The 18,758-nt window shown below is 44.2% G+C and overlaps 1 long non-coding RNA gene across 3 annotated transcripts; it reads left to right on the top strand.

Moving 5' to 3' along the window:
* The first annotated feature begins 4,628 nt into the window (after positions 1 to 4,628).
* Positions 4,629 to 16,847, top strand: LOC308569756. Of its 3 annotated transcripts, XR_014000812.1 has the most exons (3): positions 5,715 to 6,147; positions 6,749 to 10,581; positions 16,560 to 16,847. It is a non-coding gene; the product is annotated as an uncharacterized lncRNA (long non-coding RNA). The 3 variants fall into 3 exon arrangements; XR_014000813.1 differs by lacking the exons at positions 5,715 to 6,147; positions 16,560 to 16,847 and adding an exon at positions 4,629 to 5,662 and having other exon boundaries at positions 6,746 to 10,347; XR_014000814.1 differs by lacking the exon at positions 16,560 to 16,847 and having other exon boundaries at positions 6,746 to 10,347.
* Positions 16,848 to 18,758: the final 1,911 nt, after the last annotated feature.

Raw genomic sequence — 18,758 nt, 5'->3', positions numbered from 1 at the left:
TTATTCCAAGTTGGAATTCACTAGTATTATGGGCTTTCATTCTAACTAGTAAGGAGGCAAAACATAGAGTAGAGTAGAGTAGAGTAGAGTAGAGTAGAGTAAAATAAAATAAAATAAATAAAATAAAATAACATACAGTGCCTAGGAAAACTTTCTTTCTCTTTTTATTAAGTAGCACTCCTGAATGGTGGTGTGGAATCTTGAGAGATGCTTTCAAGTGACAAATGCTAGCTCGTGGTTTGTTCACTTATAATATTTAGTATTCCATCTTTTCTTCCATGATGAGACTCAATGTGGTGCGGGCATCTGGGTCCAAGATGGGTCTTTCATCTGGGCAATGGCCAGACCCAGCACAGCTTGCACCTTTCTACTAGGTGTCAGATGTAAAGGGCTTCGTTCTCCATCACCTTCAGTGGTCAGCTCCAAAAGGGATCCAGATACTGACAAGTGAGAGCTAGAAAAAGCAGGGTGCTCCTCCTATTCCAGGTTCCAGGCATCCATTCCCTCCAAGCAGGGCGTCCCATGCCCTGCATGTTCCATTTTTCTTTCCAAACATTCTATGGCTAATGAGAAAGCTTAGCATAATAGAATTGTAGAGCTGGAAGGGAAGCTGAGAAGTCATGTATAAGGTAAGCAATAAATGTTGGAAATGTAAAGAGAAGGAAGGAACATTTTATCATATGTAGTGGGAATGTAAAAAGGTGGAAAACTTCTGGGAAATGATATACAATGAGATGAAAAAAAATGTTGAAATATACATTTATTTAAAAAAACCAGAAGCATTTTTATTGGGCACTGTAGGGGATGATATAAATAAAAATGATTGTAAGCTGTTTTTATACGCAGTGATGGCAGCAAGAATATTATTGGCACAAAAATTATTGGCACCCTAGTGGTCCCAGGCCCTAAGGAAGTTAGATTGGCTTCAACCAGAGCCAGGGCCTTTTCAGCACTGGCCCCAACTTGGTGGAACGCTCTGTCTCATGAGACCAGGGCCCTGCGGGATCTGATCTCTTTCCGCAGGGCCTGTAAGACAGAGTTGTTCCGCCTGGCCTTTGGATTGGAGCCAATTTGATTCCCTCCGTCCCCCTTTTCCTTTTTCCTTTTTTCTTTTCCTTCTCCTGCAATGAGGCTCCATTTTAATATTTTAATGTTCCATTATTTTAATGTATTTTATTTTTGTTTTTAAGTTGTAATCACTCATCTTGTTTTTATTATTGCTTGTAAGCCGCTCTGAGCCCAGCCTTGGCTGGGGAGGGCGGGGTATAAATAAAAATTTATTATTATTATTATTATTAAAAATGGAAGCAAGAAGAATTACCGACAAAAGAAGATTGGAGGATGAAACTGATGGACTATGCAGAATTAGATAAACTAATGGGAAGAATCTGAAACCGGCGGGACCAGAGATTCACAGAAGATTGGCGTACATTTATGGACTATCTGAAAAGTAATTGTGATGATCAGATTACATTTGTAGGTTTGCAGGAAGTTTTGTGAGGTGAATAATTTGAATTATTGCATAACTGGATGAAAAGGAAGACGTTGTTTAAGATAATTAAAGGCAATATGAATTTAAGAAATGTAGAAGAAATCATAAAAATGGGGGATCATCAGAGGTGCTGATGGAAGTTCAAAAGATTGTATAAGATGTGACATTTTGTGGTATGTATGACAATTAATATGTTTTAAAATGAATAAAAATTATTTTTTTAAAAAAGAGAGAGTCATGTAGTCTAACCCACTCCATGAAAAGATGCTCATGCAAGGAAGGAGTACCCACCACCTTCCAATGGAGTTCGTTCCACTAATCAAACGCTCTTAAAATCAGAAAATTCTTCCTGATGTTTCATTGGAATCTCCTTTCTTTTTTTTAAAATAATATTTATTAAAGTTTCATAAACAATCAAAAGCTTCAAAATTTAAACATAGAATACAAAAACCAAAAAAGCTACAAAAATGAGAAAATACAAAACAAAACACATAGAGGTACACAATAGAGAACAGTTAACAGAATAGAAAAAAAGAAGAAAAAACACCAAAAAAACAAAACAGAAAAAAGATTAGTATTTACATATCTTATATTTCATTCACTAGTTTCTTGACCTCCTCACACCTCCCTTTTTGTATTCCAGTTCAGATATTTAGTTCAGCAAATCCTTACCCTCTATCATTTATCCTTACTCAACATCTTAACCTATAATAAATATATATTTTCCACCATTACCAATCCATATTTACATATTCTTATTAATCTTTTAACCAACACCGCTTGTTTTCAATCCAACATCCCTTTAACATTCATTAATTTTACAGTATTTCTGTAGATAGTCTTTAAATTTTTTTCCATTCTTCTTCCACCGCCTCTTCTCCCTGGTCTCGGATTCTGCCAGTCATTTCTGCCAATTCCATATACTATATCACCTTCATCTGCCATTCTTCCAGGGTGGGTAGATTGGAATCTCCTTTCTTGTAACTTGAATCCTTAGTTCAGTTCCTACCCTCCAGATCAGGAGAAAATAAGCTTGCTCCGTCTTCCACACAACAGCTCTTCTGATATTGTTATATCTCCTCTCAGTTTCCTCTTTTCCAGGCTAAACTTCCCCGGCCTCCTCAATCATTCCTCATAAGGTTTGGATTCTAGACCCTTTATCATCTTTATCATTATTATCATTATTTATTAAATTTGTAGACCGCCCTTCATCCTAACCGCCACAAAACCCACCACAAAATACATAATAAAAATGAACAAGAACAACCAAATCAATAACAACCCCTCCAAAAAAAAAACATGTAAAAGGCCATAGAATGTTAATCAGCCCAAGGCCTGTTTGAAGAGGAACGCATTCCGATCTTATATTGCTGCTTTCCACAATCTTAATTAATGTCAGTTACATTTCAGTGATAATAATAATCTCTTAATCAACAGCTACATAATTAATGATTTCCATTTGTGATGTTACAATATATAAATTTATAAAGCTTTGTGTGAGGAACTCAAACTATGTTCTTTATTCTGCCCTGCATGTGAAAACTGTTATATCCAAGGAGATTCCTTCTGTCTATATATATGGTGTTGTCTCTTTCATTTCCCAGCTGTTGTTTTCTCACATCATGGCTTGGGGCGGAACTGAATCTTGAAGTTTCTCAAAGGCCTTATCTCTCCGTCCCTTGCTTCGATGTCTCAGAACAGGCGATAGTCTGCTAGAAACCATTCTGTCTCACCAATAAAACATGTTGCAGATCTTCGCCATTTCCCCCTCAGCCTAGGAAAAGGTGGGCAGTTTTTGAACACGCTGAAGGTTTAATACTCCTTTCCAACTCCCAAAATCTCTGCAGCGTTCTTATCACAGTCCCCAAATTCTTTTCCTTCCAGCCAGAGAGGTACGGCCCAATTAAACTTTATCACTCATAGCCTCCCTGCCTCCCACATTCCGTGCCAGAGCAAGAGCCAGGAACCAAGACAAACTGCAAGTGAAGCCCATTCCCCCTATCCCTGGAGGGAATTTGCAAGGATGATTTACCCTCTGTAATCCTTGTTTTTTGTTTGCTGATGATCCCCAACTGTCATGGGGGCTGCCTCCATTAAGGCAGATGGGACCGGAAGCCCAAATTTGTGTCACTTTATTACAGAAGAGCTTATGAAGGGCAGGGAGGTCCCCAGTAATACCAACCACAAAAGTGGTGGTAAGATGAATTTGTTAATCTTAAATTTAATAAAAGTGGGGGAAACACCCCACCCCACCCCCACTGCTGCCAAATCTTCATCTCCAGGGATCATCTTCGGCTTTTAATTGAAGGATAAGAGACGTGAAAGATAAGTCTTTCCCGTTGTCATGGCAACTGGGCGCTGTGTGTTGATTTCCCATTTTTAAGGGGTTATTTTTTATTATTGTTGTTGCCCGTCTCCTCTTGGCACCGTGAACTTTGATTGCTATGGTAACACCTGAGATGTGCTTTATTCCATCCCCACTGGCAGTTTCCTCTCAAGGAGGCTATTTTGCTTGTGATTTTGCAAGGAAACTGAGGAAAGTGTTATAGGAACTTCCTGCAAGCTGTTAGGTGCCATGGGTGGCGGTGGGGAAACATCTCCACCCCTGTAAAGAGAGATATAAGGTCTAGGGGAGGGGCATCCTCAATGGACACCAATTTGATTTTGTTACACAGCTCCTTAGTTGGAATAAACTCTTGAAGGAATACTGCCAAATCACACCAGCTGAGTGCAATGGACTATCCCAACATCCCACCTGGAACAAAACAGATCTTTTCATATCTCAAACGAGATTAGCATTTTTTTGCCCATAGGTTCCTAGCACACACCCAACACACTCCTTTCTTTATTTTAAATACGTTTTATTAGGTTTTATAGAGAAAAACACAAAGCTTGATATCAAATATCTTTCCCCCTTTTTTAAAAATCTGAACTAAGGCTTTGATCTAAATACAAGAAAAGAATGAACAAGAAAAAGTGCCGAGAAAGGAGTAGGAAAAGGAAAAGAGAGAAATATAGAAAAAAGAGTAGAAAAGAGGTTAAAAGTGAAAGATAGAAAAAGCAAATTCAGAAAGCAAAGAACTTTCGATTCTTCATTTGTCCGCAATATATATATTGTAAACAATATATTACTTTGTCCCCAATATGCTCCTTTCAAAACCACTGTCAATATATGACAATGTCAATGCTATACAGTGTTTGCTTATTTTGACATCTCTATCCTGCCTCGGGGATATACTCAACTAAGTACTGCTCAGAGTAGAAATTAAGGGACCTAAGTTAAGTCACCTGCACTAATTTCAATGATTCTGCTTTCAAGGAAACTTCATCCTAGGTAAAGGAGGTGCAGTTGGAGTCAGTCCGTTGCTGTACACACAAAGAGACCCTTGCTTTAAATGTGCAAACAGAAAGGTGAGGCAGAATCTGAACTGGTTCACCGAGTACCCTGGTTTTCTTTCCCCCTTCTAAGAGATTGCCTTGTTATTTCAGAGGCAGCTGCACTCTGGTCTTCTTGCTCCACTCGAACGAGTCGATCAGTCGCCACGAATGCAGCTCCTGTGCTCATAAAGCCTAAATGAAAAAAGCACCTTTTGAAGAGATGGACATGTCACTTCAAAGCCAAATCCACTTTCTCTTAGCACTGATGACTGCCAAATAGCCATGGGTGTGAGAGAGAACAGCGGGGTTGTTGGCAAGGAAGAGAGCAGAGTACATGACTTGCGATGAATGATGTGCGTTCACCTCCACCTGAAAGCAACCACGCAAGCGACAGATTCCCTGTCTGATACTCCTGCAGGAAGGGGGGAGAGTTGCAGCCAGTATGGAGGACTTGCTTCCATCTAAGACCCCCCCCCCCTTAAGCTGAAAATGACCTGCAGAGCATCATTTCCTGGCAGAGATAATGGGGCCTCTAGTCTTCAAACTATTATATGTGTCTCCATGCATTACTGTGATGAGATGTTGGTTTAATTCTTCCATTTTGGACTTAATATACTTCATGAGTGCTACTGACGAAAAATCTAAATAGTTGGGAATGAGAGAGTTCTGGGCAAAGCTGGCAACAGTTGCCAAGGGAACCAGAACATTGCAAAAGTGGCAGTTGGGGCAGTTGGGCCGGAGAAGAAGAGGAGGAGGAATGGTTGTGGCAATGAGGAAGAAGGAGGTGTTGTTGTGAGTTTGTGAAGTACATCCTGGGTGGGGTGGGGGTGGGAAGACTGGCAACTACAACCTAAGATATCTGTCTCACTCTGTCTAACGGTAGGGATGACTCTGCAGATACCTTCCTCTTGTGTGCTTTAGACACAAAAGAGCCCACCTTCTGAGCATAAAGGATTCTTTGCTCAGGAGCATTTTGCATCTAAGAGACTCCCTAAGGAGCAGGTACTGGCAAACCCCATGTGTTTCTCTATTGAGGGAACTCTAGCAATGGGTCCCAGTTCACAAGTCCCTCTATATAGCAAAACATGCCTTGATCTCTGTTTTTCATCACTCTCTAGATCAGAAGGGCCATAGCTCAGTGATAGCGCATCTGCTTTGCATGCAGAAGGTCTCAGGTTCAATCCCCAACATCTCCAACTGGGACAAGACTCCCCGTCTGAAATCCTGGAGGGCTGCTGCCAGTCAGAGCAGACAATACTGAACTGGATGGACCCATGGTCTGATTCAGGATAAAACAGCTTCCTCTGAAGGTTCTCCACATTGCTCAAGGCCCACAACCTTCCATGACATACCAGTTTAACATCATTATTTGCCAATATCTGTATATGGTCCGTGAAGCGGAACAAATTCCAAATGGATTTTATCAGTCATCCTCTCAAAGCTGACATTCTGCCACGATTAGAACTCCTTAGCTAATACACAGAATGAGATGAGGGACTCGTTCTCGGGCGAGACAGCCTATGAACTGCATACCTAAAATAATCCTCAACCACCGCTGGAGGGAAATGGATACTAAACCTGTTGCAAAAGATATGGATTTCTGTCTTATTATTTATACAGCACCATCAGAACGCATTGAATTTTACAGTGTTCAAGTATCTGCTGCAGGATGCTGCCTGACCCTGGAAGGGCTTTCTCCACGTGACTTGATCTCACCAAATTGGCCCAAATCACATTGGGTTTGTGCCAAATCCTGTATGCGGTCTTACATTTCAGTGCCTCTTTCTCCCAATACACACAATTCAAAATGCAATTTCACCCAACGTAGACATGTTTTCCAAAGCAATTCCCCCCCAATTGATGCATTTTATACAGCAGTATATGCCTTCGTACGCAGACCTCACCCTCGTACACGCCGACCGGCTGCAAAATTCAGAGAAGTGCAAACTTCAAGAGGTGGATGTGCTGTGGTTCTTGTACTGTTTCAGAAAGTCGGCTCAATACATTTCGGCGCCTGAGGCAAAGCCCAAGATCTACAGTGGGACCTGCTGCCTCTGTGTATTTTGCCACCTGAGGCTGTCATCTCACCTTTCGTGATGGGTGAGCCAGTCCTGGAATTAACTACATTTTCGGTAACATGCAACCTAAATTAAATTCCCCCCACAACCCTACTTATGAATGAATGAATGCAAATCGACTTAAAACAACTGGTTGGTCCGTCCCCTGAGGCTGTGTGGTTTGCCCAAGTTTTCAGTTGATTCAGCACAGTTGCATCTCGCCCCACCAATTAAAAATGCACGTGTGAATATTGTCCATTGATAAAACCCTGAAAATTCAGTCATCCTGATGCAATCATGTTTCTAAAACTTTACAGTCCTTTGAGAGGGTCGACAAGCATATAGATTGATTCGGTTGACATGGTGTACTTCAACTTTCAGAAAGCTTTTGTTTTTTAAATTTTTAATAAATGAAAATTATTTACAAAAATGCATATGGGGGGAATTGCTTGGGAAAATGTGGGCATTAGTCAACAGTGCATACAAAAACATGTTTGTTCAGAGAAACTCACACCTAAAATGTGAATGAATATTTGTGAAGATTATTTATGTGGTGGGGGGGAGGCAAATTGCCGCAGAATCTGTAGAACTGAATTTAAGCATAGAAAAATGAGAAGCAGAGAGGAATGAAATTGACGGATTATTCCTTCCCTAGGCCACCTCACCATTTGTAATTCTCTTCACCCCCTTGCAGCAAAAATAAAATATCACCTTTCCACCCAGCAGCTGATTCTGCCACCACCAAACAAATAGTGTGAACTTGTCTCTGCATTTATCCATCTCATAAGGATAGAGATGACACCTCGTTGGACCTCACTGGACAGAGGGGATGAGTTGTGAGAAAGTTCAGGAGACTGAAAATACGGACGAGGGAAGTGTGAAGCCTCAGTATTCTCCTGACAAATGGATGTAGGCAGAGGCAAAATTCGGCGTGCTGTTTACTGAAGCAGGCAAGAGGGGGGGGGAATGCATTTCAATTGGTCAATTTAGCTGTAACATGTTGGCTTCAAACCATCTCATTTTTCTCTTAATATACACACACAGACTTTTCATTTCAGCACTTAAGAAAGATCAAGGACTCGTGAAGCCGGGCTCTTAGGAGCTGATGCACAAATGAAAACTGTCTCATCGAAGCCATTTCTGACCTTGTGTATTTATAGGAGGCCAGGCAACATGCCCTTTCAAGCCACAGTTTTGAAACCTTGCTTGGCTTACGATGCTAGGAAAGCACAGCAGAACAACACTACTTTACATCGGATTTGATGTTGCCAGCATGGATGGCAGCAAATTGCAATGGGACTCTCACTTGGGAAATCTGTGGAGATACAGGCAAGGCCCCCCAAAAGAGTTACATAGTCCCAGGTCAAGGAATTGTGCTAGCCTTGGGAGAACACAGTACTCCCCACATGCTTTGAACAACAAAAGACACTCTATGGGGTTCAGGATTGACAGAAAGCATTTTTAACTTTGTTGCTGTTGTTTAGTCGTGTCCCCATGAACTTCATGACCCCATGGACCAGAGCACGCGAGGCACTCCTGTCTTCCACTGCCTCCAGCAGTTTGGTCAAACTCATGTTGGTAGCTTTGAGAACACTGTCCAACCATCTCGTCCTCTGTCGTCCCCTTCTCCTTGTGCCCTTCATCTTTCCCAGCATCAGGGTCTTTTCCAGGGAGTCTTCTCTTCTCATGAGGTGGCCAAAGTATTGGAGCCTCAGCTTCAGGATCTGTCCTTCCAGTGAACACTCAGGGCTGATTTCCTTCAGAATGGATAGGTTTGATTTTCTTGCAGTCCATGGGACTCTCAAGAGTCTCCTCCAGCACCATAATTCAAAAGCATCAATTCTTCAGCGATCAGCCTTCTTTATGGACCAGCTCTCACTTCCATACATCACTACTAGAGCCAGTGTGGTGTAGTGGTTAAGAGTGGTAAACTTGTAATCTGGTGAACCAGGTTCGCACCTCCGCTCCTCCACATGCAGCTGCTGGGTGACCTTGGGCTAGTCACACTTCTTTGAAGTCTCTCAGCCCCACTCACCTCACAGAGTGTTTGTTGTGGGGGAGGAAGGGCCGCTTTGAGACTCCTTCGAGTAGTGATAAAGCGGGATATCAAATCCAAACTCCTCTTCTTCTACTACTACTGGGAAAACCATAGCTTTAACTATATGGACCTTTGTCGGTAAGGTAATGTCTCTGCTTTTTAAGATGCTGTCTAGGTTTGTCATTGCTTTTCTCCCAAGAAGCAGGCGTCTTTTAATTTCGTGACTGCTGTCACCATCTCCAGTGATCATGGAGCCCAAGAAAGTAAAATCTCTCACTGCCTCCATTTCTTCCCCTTCTATTTGCCAGGAGGTGATGGGACCAGTGGCCATGATCTTAGGTTTTTTTTTAACTTAGGGGTTCCCAAACCTGGCTCTCCAACTGTTTTTGGGTCTACAACTCCCATCATCCCTAGCAAGCAGGACCAGTGGTCAGGGATGATGGGAATTGTAGTCCAAAAAAGACTATCCTCTCTATTATATAGTCCTCTATGAAGAGCTGTCTGAAAACAACCCCTTCCTCATTTAATCCCCACAATAAACCCTGTTTATTGGGCTGCAGCTGGCCCAATAAGATCACCCAGTGAGCTTTGTTGCAAAGTGGGGATTCAAACCCTGGTCTCCCAGGTCCTAGTCTGGAACTCTGACCTCTGCACCATGCCTGCTCTGCTACTTTCACTATGAAGAAGAAGCTGTCAAAATGATCATGGCAAATAACAATAGATGATGTTCTTTGGGAAGGGAGAGAATTGGAGTCAAGGCCATGGGTAGAGCATAAATGTCTTTTCTGGGATCATTTTCGACTGGATGAGGCTGCTTGTTCCAGTCCAATTGACTATTGATTGGCTGGGCTTTTAACAAAAGCCTGTATATTATTCACTTGGTTACTTCAAGAGGCAGAATGTCAGTAGCTGTCTAGGAAACAAGAGCAGCATGGTGATGTTCTCGTTACCAGGACACCAGCCAGCGCTGCAGGGGCCTATTTCCTAGCAAAAGTCATTATAGACCGACACTGACAGCTGGAGTCTGAATAAGGGAAGGAGGGATGAAAAGCCAGTTTCTGCGGCTGCCTCTCTGACAAGGCAGGCTGGGGCAGAGTGTGTGTATATGTTTGGGTCCAAGGAAGATCGATGGAGAGGGTGAGGCAGTGGCGTGCTTTGCCCAGAAGGGGGAGCCCGGGGCCAGACACCACCACTGGCTTTTATGATTGATGGTGTGTTTTCGTTTTTGACCATAAACCTCCTTGTGTTTCCTGGACCAGGGATGGGGAAGCTGTGGTCCTCCAGACATCGTCGTTCTACTCCCATCAGCAACCTCCCAGTCAGCACGCCCAATGGCTAGGGATGGTTGGAGCTGTAGCTCAGTAACATCTGGAGGGCTGCAGGCCCTGTCTTAGAAAAAAAGTCAGGATATCCATTTTGAAAATAAAGCAATCTCCTTTCCAGCTGAGTCTTGCACCGTTCTGCAAATGTCTAGCAGGTATCTTGCAGGTCTTCCAGTATTGAGCGAGGACCGTCCAGGTCTGAGGCTGGGAACCTGCTCTTTTGCCTTTCTTTCTCCATGATATATTTTGGAAATCAGCTGAAAGGTTGCGTATTCAGAGAACTTTGCCTGAAAGGTATTTCAAAATCTTTTCGTTAAATCCATAGGCCGAAAGGCTGCATTTTCAGAGAGCTTTATCTGAAAGGTATTTCGAAATCTTTTTGTTAAATCCCCAGAACAATATACATAAGGGCCCCACTCTGCGAACGTTTGCTATGCAAAAATTCACTTATTCAAACACGAGGAATTAGCACCCAAACCTTGTTATACACAACACAGATTCAGATATCTGAAAAGAGCATTTTGCAGGTTGGCTGAGGAATGGAGGGAGGGAGGGGAGCAATTGGACAAACCAGAGAGCATGTTTTTCAGGGTTTTGCTTTGCTGGGGGGATGTGTGTGTCAAAATTCCATGATTGGGAACGCATTAAAAAAATTCTCATAGAAATCAATGGGATTTGTGGTCTCATTTTGCAAACACTCACCTAACAAACCATTTCCAGGAATGTTTGGTGAGCAGGACTGGCATGTAGATAACAGAGCCTATGCACATGCCTACTCTAAAAAAATCTCCTGTGAGTTCAGCTGAAGGAGGCTAGCTAAATGTGTACAGGATTGCAGTCTAAGAGTGCAGTACTAAGCAAGGTGAGAGGAGCGATTCACCACCACTTATTTATTTTTATTTAATTTATTTATTGAATTTATATACTGCTCTATACCCGGAGGTCTCAGGGCAGTTCCAAAGCCTTCGACAGGTAGGTAAGACAGGTAAAAATGTAAAATGAAACAGCCCCAGTCAAACACAGGGTTAAGTGCAAAGAAACCTCTCTCTGCATATAATTGAATTAAAAACTATCCAAGGTTCCATTGCAAAAAGAACTTCATTCATGTTCCGTTGCTATTTTTTTTTATACACCACTTTTCACTAGGAAAAGGGACGCAGGTGGCACTGTGGGTTAAACCACAGAGCCTAGGACTTGCCAATCAGAAGGTCGGCAGTTCGAATCCCCGCGACGGGGTGAGCTCCCATTGCTCGGTCCCTGCTCCTGCCAACCTAGCAGTTCAAAAGCACTTCAAAGTGCAAGTAGATAAATAGGTACCACTCTGGCGGGAAGGTAAACGGTGTTTCCGTGCGCTGCTCTGGTTCGCCAGAAGTGGCTTAGTCATGCTGGCCACATGACCCGGAAGCTGTTTGCCAGCTTCCTCAGCCAATAAAGCGAAATGAGTGCCGCAACCCCAGAGTCAGCCACAACTGGACCTAATGGTCAGGGGTGCCTTTACCTTTACCTTTCACCAGAAAAGAGCTTTGTAAGTGGTTTAGAAAGCAAACACAAAAAGGAATATGTAAAACAATAATATATATATATATATATATATATATGCAGGTTTTGGTGTCTTCGGGTGTCTTCCCGTGTAAGAGTTGGGGTGTCTAGGCGACGTTTCGACGAGGTCTCACTCGTCATCTTCAGGCTGGTGCTTTCGGCTTCTTGTTACTAGAACAGAGCAGGATCTCAGTGTTTGAGTTCCTATAAATACTGTTGAGGGGGTGTGGTGTATAGCCTCCAACGTTCTGGGCAGAGAGGGAGTTCCCAGGTTAGTGTGCCTTTTCTTCTTTTGTTCCTTAATTACTTGAGGGATATCTTGAGTGATTTCTTGAGTGATATTCTGAGTACCACTTAGGAGGGTCATTAGGTGTGGATTAGTTGCTAAAGCTTTCGTGTCTTGACCTCTTGAGCTTGTTAAGAGTTTTTCTGAGAAGATGGCTGTACTGCACTTAGTTGTGCTCTGGCTTGGCTTCGTGTATAGGGGCGAGCTGTGGTTTTGTGCCCTGTGCCAGCCAGATCTGTGTAGGGATTGCAGGGGGGTGCAGCATCCGGAGGTGCCACTATGGTTTGGCTACTGGATGGTGTCTGTACTTTATCTGTGGAGAGGGTCTGGGTTTGGGTCTGGTGTGGTTGATTGGAGATGGCGTTCTGTGTGTCTCTGGTTCTGGTGTCGGTTTTTGTGGGGAGGGCTAATTTCCAGATGTCTGGCAGGCGGGACGTGTCGTCACGCTTGTTCATGTTGTGAGGGTGTTTCTCTATCTCGATGGCTTCCATGATTATTCTCTTGTGGTGATGTTCCATGTTAAAGAGCAATTTGGAATCTGCAAAATTAATTTCGTGTCCTGTTTCTTTCATGTGTTGGTAAAGAGAGGAAGTTTTTTCTTCTTTTTTGACGGCATTCTTGTGTTCTGCGATACGTGCATTTATTCGTCTGTTTGTTTGTCCAATGTACGTGGCTGGGCAGACTTTGCAGGGTATTTCATAGACCCCTTGGTTTTCTAACTGGATTTTATCTTTTGGGTTTCTGAGGATATTGGCTATTACCATAGTGGCACCTCCGGATGCTGCACCCCCCTGCAATCCCTACACAGATCTGGCTGGCACAGGGCACAAAACCACAGCTCGCCCCTATACACGAAGCCAAGCCAGAGCACAACTAAGTGCAGTACAGCCATCTTCTCAGAAAAACTCTTAACAAGCTCAAGAGGTCAAGACACGAAAGCTTTAGCAACTAATCCACACCTAATGACCCTCCTAAGTGGTACTCAGAATATCACTCAAGAAATCACTCAAGATATCCCTCAAGTAATTAAGGAACAAAAGAAGAAAAGGCACACTAACCTGGGAACTCCCTCTCTGCCCAGAACGTTGGAGGCTATACACCACACCCCCTCAACAGTATTTATAGGAACTCAAACACTGAGATCCTGCTCTGTTCTAGTAACAAGAAGCCGAAAGCACCAGCCTGAAGATGACGAGTGAGACCTCGTCGAAACGTCGCCTAGACACCCCAACTCTTACACGGGAAGACACCCGAAGACACCAAAACCTGCATTCCTGTACCCGTGAAAATCTACGAAAGCATATATATATATATATATATATATATATATATATATATATATATGTAACATCAAGCTCCATAACATGGAATTTCCCTGATTCAATACATACTCTCAGTATCCACATCTACTAATGCAACTGTACAACTGTACCTCGATCAACCTATTCTCACAGGCTCTCAACAATTACAGATCCCAACAATCCCCTGGGTACATTTACAAAGGCTGCACTACAATACTAGCAGCCTATCGCTGTGAGGCTAAAATCACATTTAATCTAGGACAGGGGTCAGCAAACTTTTTCAGCAGGGGGCAAGTCCACTGTCCCTCAGACCTTGTAGGGGGCCGGACTATATTTTGAAAAAATAATAATGAATGAATTCCTATGCCCCACAAATATCCCAGAGATGCATTTTAAATAAAAGCACACATTCTACTCATGTAAAAACACGCTGATTCTCAGACCATCCACGGGCTGGATTGAGAAGGCAATTGGGCCGGATCCATCCCCCGGGCCTTAGTTTGCCTACCCATGATCTAGGACTATGCAACATTTATGTACCAGCACAAAACAGAAACGACAGCCGTTGGCCAGAATAGATGTAAAACAACAACCAAAAAACCCAGAAAGGAGTGTGGAGGACAGGGAGATCACATGCTTAGAATGTGTGAATGGGATGGAAGTCTAAGAGGAACACAGGTGGCACTGTGGTCTAAACCACCGAGCTTCTTGGGCTTGCCGATCGGAAAGTCGGCGGTTTGAATCACCACAACAGGGGGAGCTCCTGTTGCTCTGTCCCAGCTCCTGCCAACCTAGCAGTTCAAAAGCACACCAGCACAAGTAGATAAATAGGTACCACTGCGGTGGGAAGATAAAGAGCGTTTCCATGTACCCTGGCTTCCATTACGGTGTCCTATTGCACCAGAAGTGGTTTAGTCATGCTGGCCACATGACCCGGAAAGCGGATAAAAGCCGGCTCCCTTGGCCTGAAGCGAGATGAGTGCCACACCCCATAGTGACTGGACATAACTGTCCAGGGGTCCTTTACCTTTTCTTTTTTTACCTAACAGTGCGATCCCATGCATACCCATCAACTTCAATGAGATTTGCTCTCAAATAAGAGGGAACAGGGCTCCAGTTTAAATAAAATGTATAATAGAAGCGTTATTCTATCTGACTTCCTCTTTCAAGGACTCTGGGCCAATAGTTGCAACTGACCATTCAACAGCAGCTCCCCATCAAACACATTTTACAATTAAGCAAGTTGAACAGGGTATTATGTAATACAAATATTTCACACACAAAAATCTGGTTTTGAGGGGAATGGCGCTGTTTTTAACTGAAGGCAGCTGTAAATACATCTCCTTAAGGGATTAATTGTGGCAGGTAGAAATCTGGTTTCTATCAGGAGGGTCAGGGGGAGGGTGACCTGTAATGACATAAAAAGGACCTGCTGGATCAGGTTATTGGTCCACCTAGACCAGCTGTGATGGCCTGGGACTCGGGCTCGGACTCAGAACCAGAGGAGACTCAGTCTGCCCCAGATCCTTTGCCTCAGGCATCATCTAAACCAAGTCTGAAGAGTCCCAGTCTGCACAGGTTCCCCTGCAACAAACCCCAGCTGGGCCGAGTCAGGGGCCTGAGCCTGCCCTGGCTCCAGATGCGGGGATGACCTCGTTGCTGACAGCTGGGCCATCACTTACAACTGCTCCACTACCAGTTTGGTCAGGGGAGGCTGAGGCGGCCTCTGGGTCTAGTAAACCACCGACGTCTCCCAAGCTGCAGAGACTGAGGTCTGAAAGAAGGAGAGACCTGAGTACTCGCAGGAGGAGTGCTCGCCTTTGGGCGAGACAGGGAGGTGAGTCGCCAGGGGATCAGGACCGGCCACTACCCCGACAAACATAAAAGGCTGTCGGACCCCGCCCCAGGTTGCGGGAGCAACATTGCTGTATGCTAAAGATCCTGTACCTGTCCTTGCCTGGTTTCCTGCCTCGTGTCCTGCCTTGGCCCTGTCGCACAGACTCCTAGTGGAAACTTTGGATTCTGGACTGATCCTGGACCACATTTAATGGGTTACCCCTGAGCCCAGCACACCAGCATCCTCTTCTCACATTGGCCACCCAGATACCTCTGGAAACCCACAACAGAGGCGGGTTTAGGGCACCGTGACCAGTTCTGCTGCACTGGCCGCTGAGCCTAGGGGGTGCCACAGGCTGTTTTCAACCATGTTGTAGTGAATTGAGCAAAATGGAAGGCAAGAGGCAGGGAGGGGGGACAGACCAAATTTTGGCCTCGCACAGGGTGCTGCTGAAATTCAAAAGACCAAAGTCTGCCCCTGCCCACAAGCAGGATCTGAGCACGAAAGCCCTCTCCCCAGAGGCATTGCTGATTCCAGCTGTGGAAGCAGAGCACAGCTACTAGTAGCCATCAATAGTCTTCTCCTCCATGAATTCATTGGTCCTTTTTTCAAGCCATCTAGACTGGTGGCCACCCCTACCTTCTGTGGGAGCAAATTCCATCGCTTAACTCTGCGCTGTTTGAACAGGTCCTTTTAAAATCTGTCCCAAATCTTCCAGCGTTCAGCTTCCATGAGTTCTGGTGTTTACGAGAGGAGGAGGGAAAAAACCGCACATTTCTCTATCCATCTGTTGTGCGCAGTGGTTCAGCTCAGGGACAATTCCCCCATCTCATCTGCTGTTTGTGCAAGCTAAACCAAATTTGCTCCCATCTCCTTATTTGCATTGTGATGCCCCTCATTGCCCCCTCCAAATATTATTGCATGTTATTCCTGTGCTCATCCACGGGCACCATATGCCTTACCACTGCCCATCTATGAGCATCCTGCCTGAATGAATGATGCACTCCATCTCTCTGTTCCTCATTTGACTAGGGCAGTTTGGGCGTAATCTAATTGTGCTGTGCTAACCTCATTTGGTTTTGTTGCCCGAGTCCTTCCTCTCGTGCTGCTATTCAGAGCCTATTCATTTCAACATGTGCAGTTGAAGATAAATGACCTTCTGCGGTCAGAGGGTGAATATAAAGGAGCAAGATCGTGGTGGGAAATGCCTGAGTGCCAATGCAAGAAAGAATGAAAAACGTAACCGTGTCATATATATTATATGTGTTGGATATTCTGTGTGTGTGAGAGAGAGAATCATTTGTTCCAGAAACAGAGCAGAACAGAGAAGAAGTTTCAGGAAGCAGCAGAAGGCTGAGATTGTTTTGTCCGTGCAAGGACATTTTCTGTGGGAACTGTTCTCTGGACATGCGCAGTGTGACAGGAAGTACTGAAAACAATGGTTCTATGTAACTTGTTGTGAGTCTCTTGCTTGCGTCTTGAGAGGAGCCGAGAAAGAGTCTTGGACTCTTGCTGGACTCTAAATATGCCTTGACTATTCAGTGGTGAATGTCTGTATACATTTCCTACCAATATGCTTTTATGCCTGTCAAGTAAACCTCTAGAGCCAGTGTGGTGTAGTGGTTAAGAGCGGTAGTCACGTAATCTGGGGAACCGGGTTGGCGTCTCCGCTCCTCCACATGCAGCTGCTGGGTGACCTTGGGCCAGTCACACTTCTTTGAAGTCTCTCAGCCCCACTCACCTCACAGAGTGTTTGTTGTGGGGGAGGAAGGGAAAGGAGATTGTTAGACGCTTTGAGACTCCTGAAGGGGAGTGAAAGGCGGGATATCAAATCCAAACTCCTCTTCTTCTTCTTCTCTACACTTGACTGAATCTTTATGGTGATCATGAGTGTCTATTGCCTACTGCGTGTACCTTCAACCCCGAAGACACTTCCAAGGAATGAGCTGCATTGAGATGTACAGTGGTACCTCGGGTTACATACGCTTCAGGTTACATACGCTTCAGGTTACAGACTCCGCTAACCCAGAAATAGTGCTTCAGGTTAAGAACAGTTTCGGGTTAAGAATGGACCTCCGGAACGAATTAAATACTTAACCCGAGGTACCACTGTACACTGGTGGCCAAAATTGTGGAAACCTTTTGGGAAAAGTGTATTTCTGAGGTTTGATGGGTTGCGAACGTGATTCCTGCACGGATCATGTTCGCAACCCGAGCGTCCACTGTATATCTATGGAAAGATAATTTAATGAAGAATGCAATGCAACAATGTTTGTTCAATTTTCTGTATTCTATCAAAAGTTGTAGCCAAATAACCAGAAAAAAGGAAGCACAACTTGCTTAGGTTGATATGCAGTAGCTTTCCTTCATTTGAATGTAGACAATGAGCATGAGTGTTTAGAGAGCCAATCAGGTGTTATGAGCCATCAAACCTCAGAAATACACTTTTCCCAAAAGGTTTCCACAATTTTGGCCACTAGGGTAGCTCTGCTAAGTATGGATACTGGCACACACGCACAGCAAAAGTGATGCCGGACCCAATTCTCCTAAATCATCAATCAGAGGTTAATGGATTGATCCAATAGGATGTTCCAAAGAGATCCAAAGTCTGGGTTGAGGAGGATTCCATTGAGATAATACAATATGCCTTTATTTGTGTGCTATCTAGTGGAGGTGTGGACTGCTTTATGCACAGTGTGGAATGAGTAGATAGAGAAGAGCTTCTCTCTCTCTCTCTCTCTCTCTCTCTCTCTCTCTCTCTCTCATATAATACAGTGGTACCTCGGGTTACATACGCTTCAGGTTACAGATGCTTCAAGTTACAGATTCTGGTAACCCAGAAATAGTACATCGGGTTAAGAACTTTGCTTCAGGATGAGAACAGAAATCGTGCTCCAGCGGTGGCAGCGGGAGGCCCCATTAGCTAAAGTGGTGCTTCAGGTTAAGAACAGTTTCAGGTTAAGTACGGACCTCCGGAACAAATTAAGTACTTAACCCGAGGTATCACTGTACTATAACTCAGGGTCCACCAGCAGTGCTGAATGTTGGAAGAGTCAATATTCTCCCTGCTCTCTCCTCTCTTATCATGGTTGGCAGGGTAGGATGACAGTGCTTCCTTGACCTCCAATCCATAGGCGCCAACTTCTAGAGGTCAAGCTAGTTTCAGCCCCAGGTTTTTTTTAGGGGGCCAGGCCCCCTCAATATTCAGAGAACATCATGCAACATCGCATCATGCTGCCCTGATCTTCTGGAGAACCTGGCACCTCTGTTCCCGTCAGTTTCAAAAACCCTAATTTGACATTAGTCCCATGCCCTGAATTGATCTGGATGTTTTCCAGGTCGGCCTGGATGACAGATGGGCAGGTTAGATGGCCTTGTTGGAGCCACTCAGATATCACCCAGCTCTATCTGTCAGTTTCCCTCGCCTTCCCTTTGCTCCCTACCGCCCTCGCCTTATCATTTCCCAGCACGCAGACAAGCCCTCAAACCTGCTGTCTGCGATCTCTCA

Source organism: Podarcis bocagei (genome assembly GCF_964188305.1).
Source record: "Podarcis bocagei genome assembly, chromosome: 12".
NCBI classification, from domain to species: domain Eukaryota; kingdom Metazoa; phylum Chordata; class Lepidosauria; order Squamata; family Lacertidae; genus Podarcis; species Podarcis bocagei.
This window is presented reverse-complemented; position numbering and strand designations above follow the sequence as displayed.